This window comes from Nicotiana tabacum, chromosome 11 (assembly GCF_000715075.1).
Source record: "Nicotiana tabacum cultivar K326 chromosome 11, ASM71507v2, whole genome shotgun sequence".
In the NCBI taxonomy this organism is placed as follows: Eukaryota; Viridiplantae; Streptophyta; class Magnoliopsida; order Solanales; family Solanaceae; genus Nicotiana; species Nicotiana tabacum.
Window position 1 is genome coordinate 17,324,823 of NC_134090.1, and position 11,731 is coordinate 17,336,553.

Consider the following 11,731-nt stretch of genomic DNA (forward strand, 5'->3'; position numbering starts at 1 on the left):
ATATTTCTGAGCCCAGTCAGGTGTTGGCATGTGCGGTTTCTCAGCCTTCCTTATATGATCGCATCAAAGAGCGCCAGTATGATGATCCGCATTAACTTGTCCTTAAGGACAGGGTTTAGCATGATGATGCCATAGATGTGACCATCGGTGATGATGGTGTGTTGAGGATGCAGGGCTAGAGTTGTGTGCCCAATGTGGATGGTCTTAGAGAGTTGATTCTGGAGGAGGCCCATAGCTCGCGGTATTCTATCCATCCGGGTGCCGCGAAGATGTACCAGGATTTGAGGCAGCACTATTGGTGGAGAAGAATGAAGAAAGATATTATGGGATTTGTAGCTCGGTGTCTCAACTGTCAACAGGTAAAATATGAGCATAAGAGACCGGGTGGCTTGCTTCAGCAGATGGTAATTCCCGAGTGGAAGTGGGAGAGGATCACTATAGACTTTGTGGTTGGACTTCCTCGGACTTTGAAAAGGTTTGATGCTATTTGGGTGATTGTGGATCGGCTGACCAAGTCCGTGCACTTCATCCCTGTGTGTACTACATATTCTTCAGAGCGGTTGGCAGGGATTTATATCCGGGAGATTGTTCGGTTGCATGGTGTTCCAGTTTCCATCATCTCAGATAGAGGTACTCAGTTTATTTCCCAGTTTTAGAAATCTGTTAAGCGAGAGTTGGGTACTCAGGTGGAGTTGAGCACAACTTTTCATCCTCAAACGGACGGACAGTCTGAGCGTACGATTCAGATATTGGAGGACATGTTGCATGCTTGTGTTATTGACTTTGGAGGTTCATGGGATGAGTTTCTACCGCTTGCAGAGTTTGCTTACAACAACAGCTACCAGTCGAGTATTCAGATGTCTCCGTATGAGGCTTTGTACAAGAGGTGGTATAGATCTCCAGTTGGTTGGTTCGAGCCCGGCGAGGCTAGACTATTGGGGACAGATTTGGTTCAGGATGCCTTAGAGAAGGTGAAGGTGATTCATGAGAGGCTTCATAGCAGTCGCTTCAGAAGAGTTATGCGGACTGGAAGGTTCGAGATGTGTCCTACATGGTCGGTGAGAAGGTCTTGCTGAAGGTTTCGCCCATGAAGGGTGTTATGAGGTTTGGGAAGAAAGGGAAGTTGAGTCCGCGGTTCATTGGGCCTTTTGAGGTGCTTCGGAGGATGGGGGAGGTGGCTTATGAGCTTGCCTTGCCACCTAGCTTGTCGAGTGTGCATCCAGTATTTCATGTTTCTATGCTCCGAAAGTATATTAGGGATCCGTCTCATGTTTTGGACTTCAGCACAGTTCAGTTGGATGATGATTTGACATTTGATGTGGATCCAATAGCTATTTTGGGTCGCCAGGTTCGGAAGTTGAGGTCAAAGGATATAGCTTTAGTGAAAGTGCAGTGGAGAGGTCGACCCTTAGAGGAGGCTACTTGGGAGACCGAGCGTGAGATACAGAGCAGATATCCTCATCTGTTTGAGGCTTCAGGTATGTTTCTTGACTCGTTCAAGGACGAATGTTTGTTTTAGTTGGGGAGGATGTGACGACCCGGCCAGTCGTCTCATGAGTTACTGCTCCGTTTCCCCCATTTCTAATTCTTTATGCTTCGTTATCCATGTTTTATGTGGTCGAGTTGATTGGTTTGTGTTTGGTGTGGTTTTGGTAAGAAATGAGACACTTAGTCTCTTTTAAGAAGGCTTAAGTTGGAAAAGTCAACCAGATGTTGACTTAAGAGTTAGAGGGATCGAATGTGAGTTCCGATGGTTTGGTTAGCTTCGGGAGGTGATTTGTGACTTAGGCTCTATCAGAATGGGTTTTAAAGTTGTAGAGAAGATTTAGGCTCGAATTGGCGGAATTGATATTTTGGCAATAACTTCGTTGTGTCATTTGGGATGTGTGTGCAAAATTTTAGGTCATTCAGACGAGATTTGATAGACTTTTTGAGCGAAAGCATAATTTAAGAGTTCTTGGAGTTCTTAGGCTTGAATCCTATGTTAAATTGGTGATTTGATGCTGTTGTAAGCGTTCCGAAGTGTTGAACAAGTTTGAACAATGTCATGGGATGTGTTGGTACAATTAGTTTGAAGTTTCGGGGGTCCCGAGCAGGTTCTGGGATGTTTTAGGCCGAAAATCATAGTTGTAGCAGGTCCAGGAGGGTTGCAGGCCTCGGAAACCACCCGCGCAATCCGCACAAAAAGAAGTGCGGCCGCGGTATGTGCTGTGTGGACCGCACAAAAAGAAGTGTGGCTGCGGTAGGTGTCATGCGGACCGCACAAAATTGTGTGCGGCCGCAGTGGGGAACGATTTGCTGGTCCTACTTCGGAAGCTCATATCTTTTGATCTACAAGAAAGTGTAAGATGATTCAAAAACGAAAGTTGTAGCCCTTCGTGTCTAGTTTCCAGAAAGGTAAAGATAGATTAATTTGGACATTTGTAGAAAACGTTACGGCCAAAATACTAAAGCATGTCACAGCAAAGAAAGGTTTGTGCGGCCGCGGTTGTTTTTGCGCGGACCGTACTGGCTTGTGCGGACCGCAGTCGATTTGGTGCGGCACGCGGAGGCTGAAATTTGAGGGGTACTCTATAAATACGAGGTTTTGGGTTTTCTTTTATTATTTTGACCTAGAGAGCTCGGATTTTTGCAAATATTCGAAGGTTTTTCAAGAAATTCATCGGGCTAAGTGATTTTAACTCAGATTTGGCTAGAATATAGGAATCTACCATTGAATTCATCATTTAATTCGTGATTTGGGATGGAATTTGGGAAGAAAATTGTGAAACCTTTCAAATATATAAAATGATGATTTGAAGGACCAAATGGTATCGGAATTGGATAATTTTGGTATGGTTAGACTCGTGCGGGTATGAGGATTTTGAAAATGTAAATTTTACCCGATTCCAAGACGTGAGCTCGGGGCTCGGCTTTTGGTAATTTTGGGAATCGTGCCCTTTGTTGATTGTTTTCGCTTGGGCTTTGTTCCCATAGCATATTGTGACGTTTTCGTTCTGATTTTGGATAGATTTGATGCTCGTGGAGGCCGATTTGAGGGGCAACGGCGTCGCGAGCTAGAGATTTAGCCGGTTCGAGGTGAGTAATAATTGTCAATGATGTCCTGAGGGTTTGAAACCCCAGATTGCACATCGTAGTGCTATATTGAGGCAAGATACGCGCTGGATGATTAACGTGGGGTTTTTTTACTACTGGGGATTGTGACTTGGTCCGTCCTGATTGATGATTTTACCGCGTATTTGACTGAAATTCATTTGTTATCATCATGATTTGGGTTGATTGCCATATTTGGGCTTCGTGCCAACTATTTGAACCCTTCGGGGATTTTTATCACTTCTTCACTACTTGACTTATTATTTGAACTCAGTCATGTTGATATCTATTGTTTTAAAAACTCAGCCACTTTTACTCAGATTTGAAACTTAAATGATATTTCTACATCATGTTTTGGGTTGAGAACTACTGTTTTACTAATGCCCAAGGGGCTTGTGATGATTTTTGGACTGATTGAGACCGAAAGCCATATGTGAGGATATGCGGAGTGATATGAGGCCGAGGGCCTGAGATACTTTATATGCCATGAGGTGGCTTGAGTGATGTGAGGCAGAGTGCCAAGTGATGTGAGGCCGAGTGCCGAGTGATGATGCCATGAGGTGTCTTGATTTAGTGCTTGGGCCGTAAGAGGCCCTTCCGGAGTCTACACACCCAAAGTAAGTGCGGGTACCCATTATGATCTAAGAGTGAGCCCTAGGGGCTGATACTGTTCTAAGTGATTGATACTGTGCCCGAGGGGCGGAATTCTACTTGATATTTACCTTTTAAGATTTCCCGTTTTACTTGTTTTAAAAAGGGATTTCATTTTACTTCTTCACTGATTTACTGCCTTAAGTGATTTACTGCTTGATACGGAATTGTTTTATGCCATTACATGTTTTCATACGTTCAGCCATTATTTATAATTATTGCTCACTGAGTCGAAGTACTCACATTACTCCCTGCACCATGTGTGCAGATTCAGGCATCGCAAAGTCCGCTCCTGAGTGCTGATTCTCCTAGTCCATGCAGTGATTCGGAGACTACGAGGTAGTTGTTGGCGTCTGCATCCACGTGCCTCCCTTATCTTATCATTTTCATGTTTATAGAACTATCGTATCGGATTTAGTGTTCAGTAGACTTGTATCAGGATTCCTTAGTTGCTCATGACTTGTAACACCCCAATTTGGGTTGTGTCGGGATGGTTTCCCCTGTTGTTATCGTTAAATTTTCTCAATCTATGGATATTATATTATGTTTATTACTGTTTATGATAATTAACTACTTAAAGAGGTGTTCCGTTTTGGTCTGGCTGCCCTTGTCTTCACGAGAGGCGCCATCATGATCGGGTTCGGGGATCGGATCGTAACACGTTGGTATCAGAGTCTAGGTTACATAGGTCTCATGAGTCATGAGCGGGTTTAGTAGAGTCTCGCGGATCGGTACGGAGATGTCTGTATTTATTATCCTCGAGAGGCTGCAGAACCTTTTTAGGAAAAACTTCATATTCTTGAAACTCTTGTCGTGCGAACTTGTTGGTCCGAGTACTAAACTTATGTTATCCTATTCTCTCATAGATGGTGAGGATGCGAGCTACCAGACGAGGTGGATAACCACCAATGCCACCAGCGGAGGCCACCAGAGGTCGTGGACGCGGTCGTGGTCGTGGCAAAGGCAGATCAATGAGGGCAGCACCTGTAGATCCACCAGCTTCCCTAGCTACGGGTCAGGCTCTAGCTATGGATGCTCCAGTAGCACCAGTTCAGGCACCAGTTGTGCCCATCGTGATTCCGGGTCTTCAGGAGGCCTTGGCACAAATCTTATCAGTTTGCACTGGCCTAGATCAGGCAGTTTCAGCCACTACAGCAACAACTATGTCACAAGCCGGGGGAGGCAATCAGACCCCCGCTGCTCGCATACCTGAGCAGGTAGTGCAGGGATTACAGACACCGGGGGCACCTCCAGCTTAGTTGGTTGCACCAGATCAGGAGTTTGTTGAGCCAGTTATGCCGGATGATGAGCAACGTCGTCTTGAGAGGTTTGGTAGATTCTAGCCTCCGTCATTCAGTGGTGCTGAGGGAGAGGATGCCCAGGGTCTTCTTGATAAGTGTCAGCGGATGCTTCATACAGTAGGGATTCTTGAGACTAGTGGTGTGGCATTAACCACCTTTAAGTTTACTGGGGCTGCCTTCACTTGGTGGGAGGCATATGAGAGGCGTAGGCCGATTGGAGCAGCGCCCCTTACTTGGCATGAGTTCTCCACTCTCTTCTTAGAGAAGTATGTACCGCAGTCCTACAGAAAGGAGTTGCGTAGACAGTTTGAGTGGTTGCGATAGGTGGATATGACTATGTCACAGTATGAGTCGAGGTTTTTTGAGTTGGCTCGTCATGCCGTCTGGATGGTTCCGATAGATCATGAGAGGATTAGGAGATTTGTTGATGGTATTAACTACCATCTCCGTATTTTGATGTCTAGAGAGAGAGAGTGTTGGGTGCTACGATTCGAGGAGGTGGTTGATATCGTTCGCGAGATTGAGACGGTTCGCCGTCAGGATCGGGAGGAGAGGGAGGCCAAGAGGCCTCGAGGATTTGGCAGTTACAGTGGTGCTCTTTCGAGGGGCCAGTTCCGGCATAGTAGAGATCGTTCTTTCAGGCCTGCTCAGTTAGCCCACCAAGGTTATCGTGGGGCATCTTCGGGTCATGGTTATCACGGTACTCAGAAGGGTCAGTCATCACTTAGTGCCCTTCCAATGTATGGTTCGGATAACTCTATTTTCATGTCATCATCGAAACCTAATGTGAAAAAATGCTTGGAGTAAGGACCAATGTGCACTCCAGGACTTTCAACATCCTCAATATCAATGACACTAAAATCAAGAAAATTTGTATCTTTACTATCCTTGGCTGACTCAAGTATCACGTCTTCAACATCGACATCCTCAAGTTCTAGTTGGCAAGTTTGTTGGTATTACACTCCAACCTCCTCCACCAGAGTATCAACTGCTGACTCTAATTCATATTGTTTTCGGCTTCTATCCACAATATTGAGTTTTGGAACATTCAAAGCTTCTACCATTCGACTCACTTGAGCCTTCAAGTTGTGAATAGTTGCCTCTTGCCTTTGTATCCGTAATTGAGTGTCATTATTTTATTCCACAAGGCACCTTAGCATATTCTTGATCTCTTTTAGGTCAGCATCCCCAGGTTGCTTGTTCCTATTAACATCACAAGTAAAAGTAAAACCATCATAATAAGGGATGGGGGGAGGATAAGAAATATAATAGAACCATAAAAGTGACCATCTTGACTACCAAACATATCACATACATTCCACACATAAGATTGAGTTGGCGCCCATAACTCACTCTCTGAAATATTTTGATAATTTTGCCATGTTTGGTTTCTTCCACAATATGCACAAAAAGGAACAAAAGTAGAATTACTAACATCAAACCTCACATAATTCCCAAGATTCCATGTCTCTCAAATAAAAATTAAAAAAAATACATATAAAATAAAATAAAAGTTCAAACTGAACACCGAGCAATATTTACAGCTACAGCTATACCACTAATTCCCCGGCAACAACGCCAAAATTTGATCACGCCCAACTCTAGTCCTAAAAAGGATAAGCGATTGGTGCAAATATAATTCGGCCTACTTTCCAGTAGGATTTTTTCAAACTCTCCACTAAAATCACTGCGCCAAAAATTACATTAACAAAAACTCTTTTGTAAACCTAAGACTAACTCTAATCCCGTTGTAGCACACAGCCTATAACTGTTGCGACAACTTCAAGTTAACTCTAACTTGAATACTCTGAGTACCTATTATAATTGCCTCTAGATAAAGCTGAAAGGTACAATATAAAACCGTCTACTACAATTGAACTAGAATAAAAGACAGACATTTGGAACTGGTTCTTCTATTTGGTTCAAGTAGCTTCAGTTTTGCACACTTGAATCACACACGAACTGCTTGCAAAATTGCCTTGCTATTTTTCTCTCAATTCACGTTTAACTTCTGCTTATGTGCGTTACCTGTAAAAGAGAACAACACTGATATTTATAGAGTTAGTAAATAGAGATTGACAAGAATTCTGATGCTACTCTCCCTTGGTGGAAGAGTTCTAGTTGATCTTAACTTCTAACTCCTTCCCTTTCTTAACCCGTGTTCTCTTTGAGTAAGGAGTCCTTCTCCTTATCGAATATGCAACCTTTTCGATTAGGATCAAGAGATATCACTTCTGTCAAGTAAGGTTTATCTCCTTCATGTGCATCCCACATGCTTAAGTCTATTCGTATCTGTGCTCCACTGGGATGGACTTGGTTCGCCTCCTTGGGTGTTTTCTCACCCTAAAGTAGTGTCCCCTTTAAAAGGACGTTTTATGATGTATTTATATGAATTAGGGTTGATGTGGGGTGTCCTTGATATCTCTTAATTCGAAAAGGATACGCTGAGTCGCGTGCTAGAGTTGGTGCAACGCACGACTTCTAGCACGCTCCCAGCTAAAATGTGTAGTTTGACTAGCTTATAAGCTTAGCCAAACACCCTCTCATTCAATTTATTACGGCTTTCATATCCAAATTATCTAATTCTACTTTTAAATTGCCATTTAACCACATTACAAACTGGATAATCGGAGAAGGGTAACAACATCTAAGTTTTACTCGTTAATTAACTTAGAACTCTAACGAGAAGTATCACAAATTTCCAATATTGTTCTCAAGTAAATGTTTTTAAACGATTCTTGAAAAGCAAAACAAGATATTTAATATAATTCGAATAGACGTAGTACTCTGTAAAATTTATACTTAACTGATTTAAAGGAAACTTAATTCTTCGTTTTTTAGAAAGAAAATATATATTTTTATTATTTTTATTCTGTTGTATAAGTAAGTTGTTAGGGGGCTGCTTTTGTGTGTTGTGCAGTGCATTTCCCTAACTAGGATCTCCTTTAGATCCTTGTAATCACAATATTTTGTATCGATGAGAATCAAATTCTTTTGTAGTCGTCAACCATTTGTCCTTATATACTAATTTTATGTTTTCATCCATTTGTCCTTATATACTAATTTTATGTTTTCATTCTTGACCTTAATCTGAAAATCTACTTCAGTCTTGTCTGTTTACAAGAAAAATTTAAGAACTAATCACTAGATACCTGTGTATTGATAGAGAGCTGTATATGACATCTAGGATGCAATAATAACTCTAAAGAATATTTTCTCTGTTCCAATTTATATGACAATCTTCATGCTCGTTCTAAGCTCGAAGTACCATTTGTACAAATAAGAATTCTCTGCTTTACATGATTTCTTCTTCATGTAGATAGACATAGGATTTATGAGGCAATTACTTAGAAGTACGCTTTGTGCTACAACCTTCCTATCTGATAGAAAAGGATCCATGATCCTGAGCCGATCTTATAACCTGGGCTCCCAGTCAAAAAGCAGTTAGCCTTCCTCTACAAGGAACGGAAGTGTGGATGAGTACACATCAAATATAGGATTGTTGTTGTACACGATCGATCTCCATTTTAGTAGTCCTAGCTATCCACTCCACTATGCGGTAGAGTGTTCGTCCCCACCCCTTCGCTTTCATTAGCACGTTCTAAATGTTTGACACCATTTTATTGTTATATACAATTTTCATAACTTTCAAGAATTCAAGTTCATTAAACTATTCAAATTAAAGTTTAAAACTTTGGTATGTTTTTCCTATCACACTCACTTTCAAGCCATTTTTTTTATAAATACTTCCATCACTTATATGTATGTATAAGTCAATTTAGCACCTAGGTGTATGGCTGTGACGACCCGGCCAGTCGTCTCATGAGTTACCGCTCTGTTTCCCCCATTTCTGCTTCTTTATGCTTCGTTATCCATGCTTTATGTGGTCGAGTTGATTGGTTTGCGTTTGGTGTGGTTTTGGTAAGAAATGAGACACTTAGTCTCTTTTAAGAAGGTTTAAGTTGGAAAAGTCAACCGGATATTGACTTATGAGTTAGAGGGCTCGGATGTTGAAAGAAGGTTAATTAATCTTGAGCTTTCTATCTTGAAATACCAGAAATTTTAAAAAAGGTTAATATTGTGTATTCTTCCTTGAAAACCAGAAATTTTCAGCAAATTCCAAGATGAAAATGGCAAATTCAAGGAGTCTCTTGCTAGTGATGTCTTAGGATTATTGAACTTGTATGAAGCTTCACACATAAGGACTCATGCTGACGATATCTTAGAAGACGCACTTGCTTTCTCCACTATTCATCTTGAATCTACAGTTCCACATTTGAAATCTCCGCTTAGAGAGCAAGTGACACATGCCCTTGAGCAATGTTTGCACAAGGGTGTTCCTAGAGTCGAGACCCGATTTTTCATCTCATCAATCTATGAGAAGGAAAAATCAAAAAATGATGTGTTACTTCGATTTGCCAAATTGTATTACAACTTGCTCCAAATGTTGCACAAACAAGAACTTGCTGAAGTATCAAGGTACGATATATAAAAACGATGGACCCTTTTTTGATTGATCATATCTCAAGTATTGATGGTAATTTGTTATGATGTAGGTGGTGGAAAGATTTGGATTTCGTAACAACACTTCCATATGCTAGAGATCGAGTAGTTGAATGCTACTTTTGGGCATTAGGAGTTTATTTTGAGCCTCAATACTCTCAAGCTCGCGTCATACTCGTTAAGACCATATCAATGATTTCGATTGTCGATGACACCTTTGATGCTTATGGTACAGTTAAAGAACTTGAGGCATACACAGATGCCATACAAAGGTATGAACTTCATCAGTTCACTTATTCTTTGATAGTGAATGTCGTTGTGAAAAGAATAAGACGAACTTCTACTCATTATAGTTGTGCTCTTTCAAAATGCATGAGTTCACCTTAATTTTGTCATCCTACAGATGCGATATTAACGAAATTGATCGGCTTCCTGATTACATAAAAATCAGTTACAAAGCAATTCTAGATCTTTACAAGGATTATAAAAAGTAATTGTCTAGTGGTGGAAGATCTCATATTGTCTGCCATGCAATAGAAAAGGTATGTTTGTGCAATTTAACTATTGAAATATGTTTTTTCCTTAATCTATTTCTCACTTTGTTTTACCTTGTGTACGTCGTTTAGTGATCAAAAACTTGATACAATTCAATTAAATTTTCTAACACTTGAACATATATATTTTGTATTCGTAGATGAAAGAAGTAGTAAGAAATTATAATGTCGAGTCAACATGGTTTATTGAAGGATATATGCCACCTGTTTCTGAATACCTAAGCAATGCACTAGCAACTACTACATATTACTACCTCACGACAACATCGTATTTGGGCATGAAGTCCGTTACGGAGCAGGATTTTGAGTGGTTGTCAAAGAATCCTAAAATTCTTGAAGCTAGTGTGATAATATGCCAAGTCATTAATGATACAGCCACGTACGAGGTATGAAATGTATCTCAAGAAATTATATAATTATATGAGATTTAGACAAACAAAATGTTGTGACAACAATTGAGGCAATATAAAAGCTAACCCGACCCCTAATCTATCTACCTTTCAGGTTGAGAAAACTAGGGAACAAATTGCAACAGGAATTGAGTGTTGCATGAGAGATTATAGCATATCAACAAAAGATGCAATGGTTAAATTTCAAGGAATGGCTGAAGCAGCATGGAAGGATATTAATGAAGGATTTCTTAGGCCCAATCCTATATCTACGGAGATTTTATCTCGTATTCTCAATCTTGCTCGTATTGTTGAGGTTACATATATACACAATCTAGATGGATATACTCGTCCGAAGAAAGTCTTGAAACCTCACAATATTGTCCTACTTGTGGACTCCATCAAAGTTTGAGCTGCCAATTGTTTCTCATATTAAAGAAACTTCATTCTTCTGTGTTGAGAAAGTAGTTATATATGTTTTTTTTAATTGTATAATTAAGTTGTTAGGAAGCTGGTTTTGCGATTGTGCAGTGCACTTCTTAACTAGGACCTCCTTGTAAGAAGTAATCTTCAAGTGTTATGAATTCTCTTGTGACCTAATTTTCAGTGTATGAAGTAATCTGAGCCTTTTGCTCGTCCTTCCTTTAGTATTTCTTTTTATCATACTTGATCTCACAAAACGTACATATAATGCATCTTTTAAATTAATGTCTTACCACTATCAAAAGAAAATTTTAACAGATAATACGACAAATTACATAAAGTCATTGTGGAGTTGAGGTACAAAACATTAAATAGATCATAATAAGTCAAAACACTGAATAATAAAATTAAGATTGCATTCAATATATATATATATATATATATATATATATATATATATATATATATATATATCTTAAGATGTATATATAGTATATAAATCGAATTATTCATGTAAAATATATTATATAATACAAGAATTATACAATCTATAAAGGAACCGAACCAGCTCAAATGGAGAGCATACTGTTATTTTCAGTCAATTATATATAACCATTTAATACTAATTAAATTTCAAACACACTACACATATATGTGTTCATGCAACTTGAATAGAAAATTTTGATGGAAAAAGAACTACTCATGCAGCATACACATGTAATGCCAAACTATTCACTAAAATAAATTAAAAAAGACCCAACTCAGATGAAGAGTATACCATTAATTTATGTCAAGTGAACGCCATAATTAATATCTC

General features: G+C 39.9%; 1 pseudogene; it reads left to right on the top strand.

The window, feature by feature from the left end:
• Positions 1–9,052: 9,052 nt before the first annotated feature.
• On the top strand, positions 9,053–11,078 carry LOC107760759 (5-epi-aristolochene synthase 3-like; annotated as a pseudogene).
• The last annotated feature ends 653 nt before the right edge of the window (positions 11,079–11,731 follow it).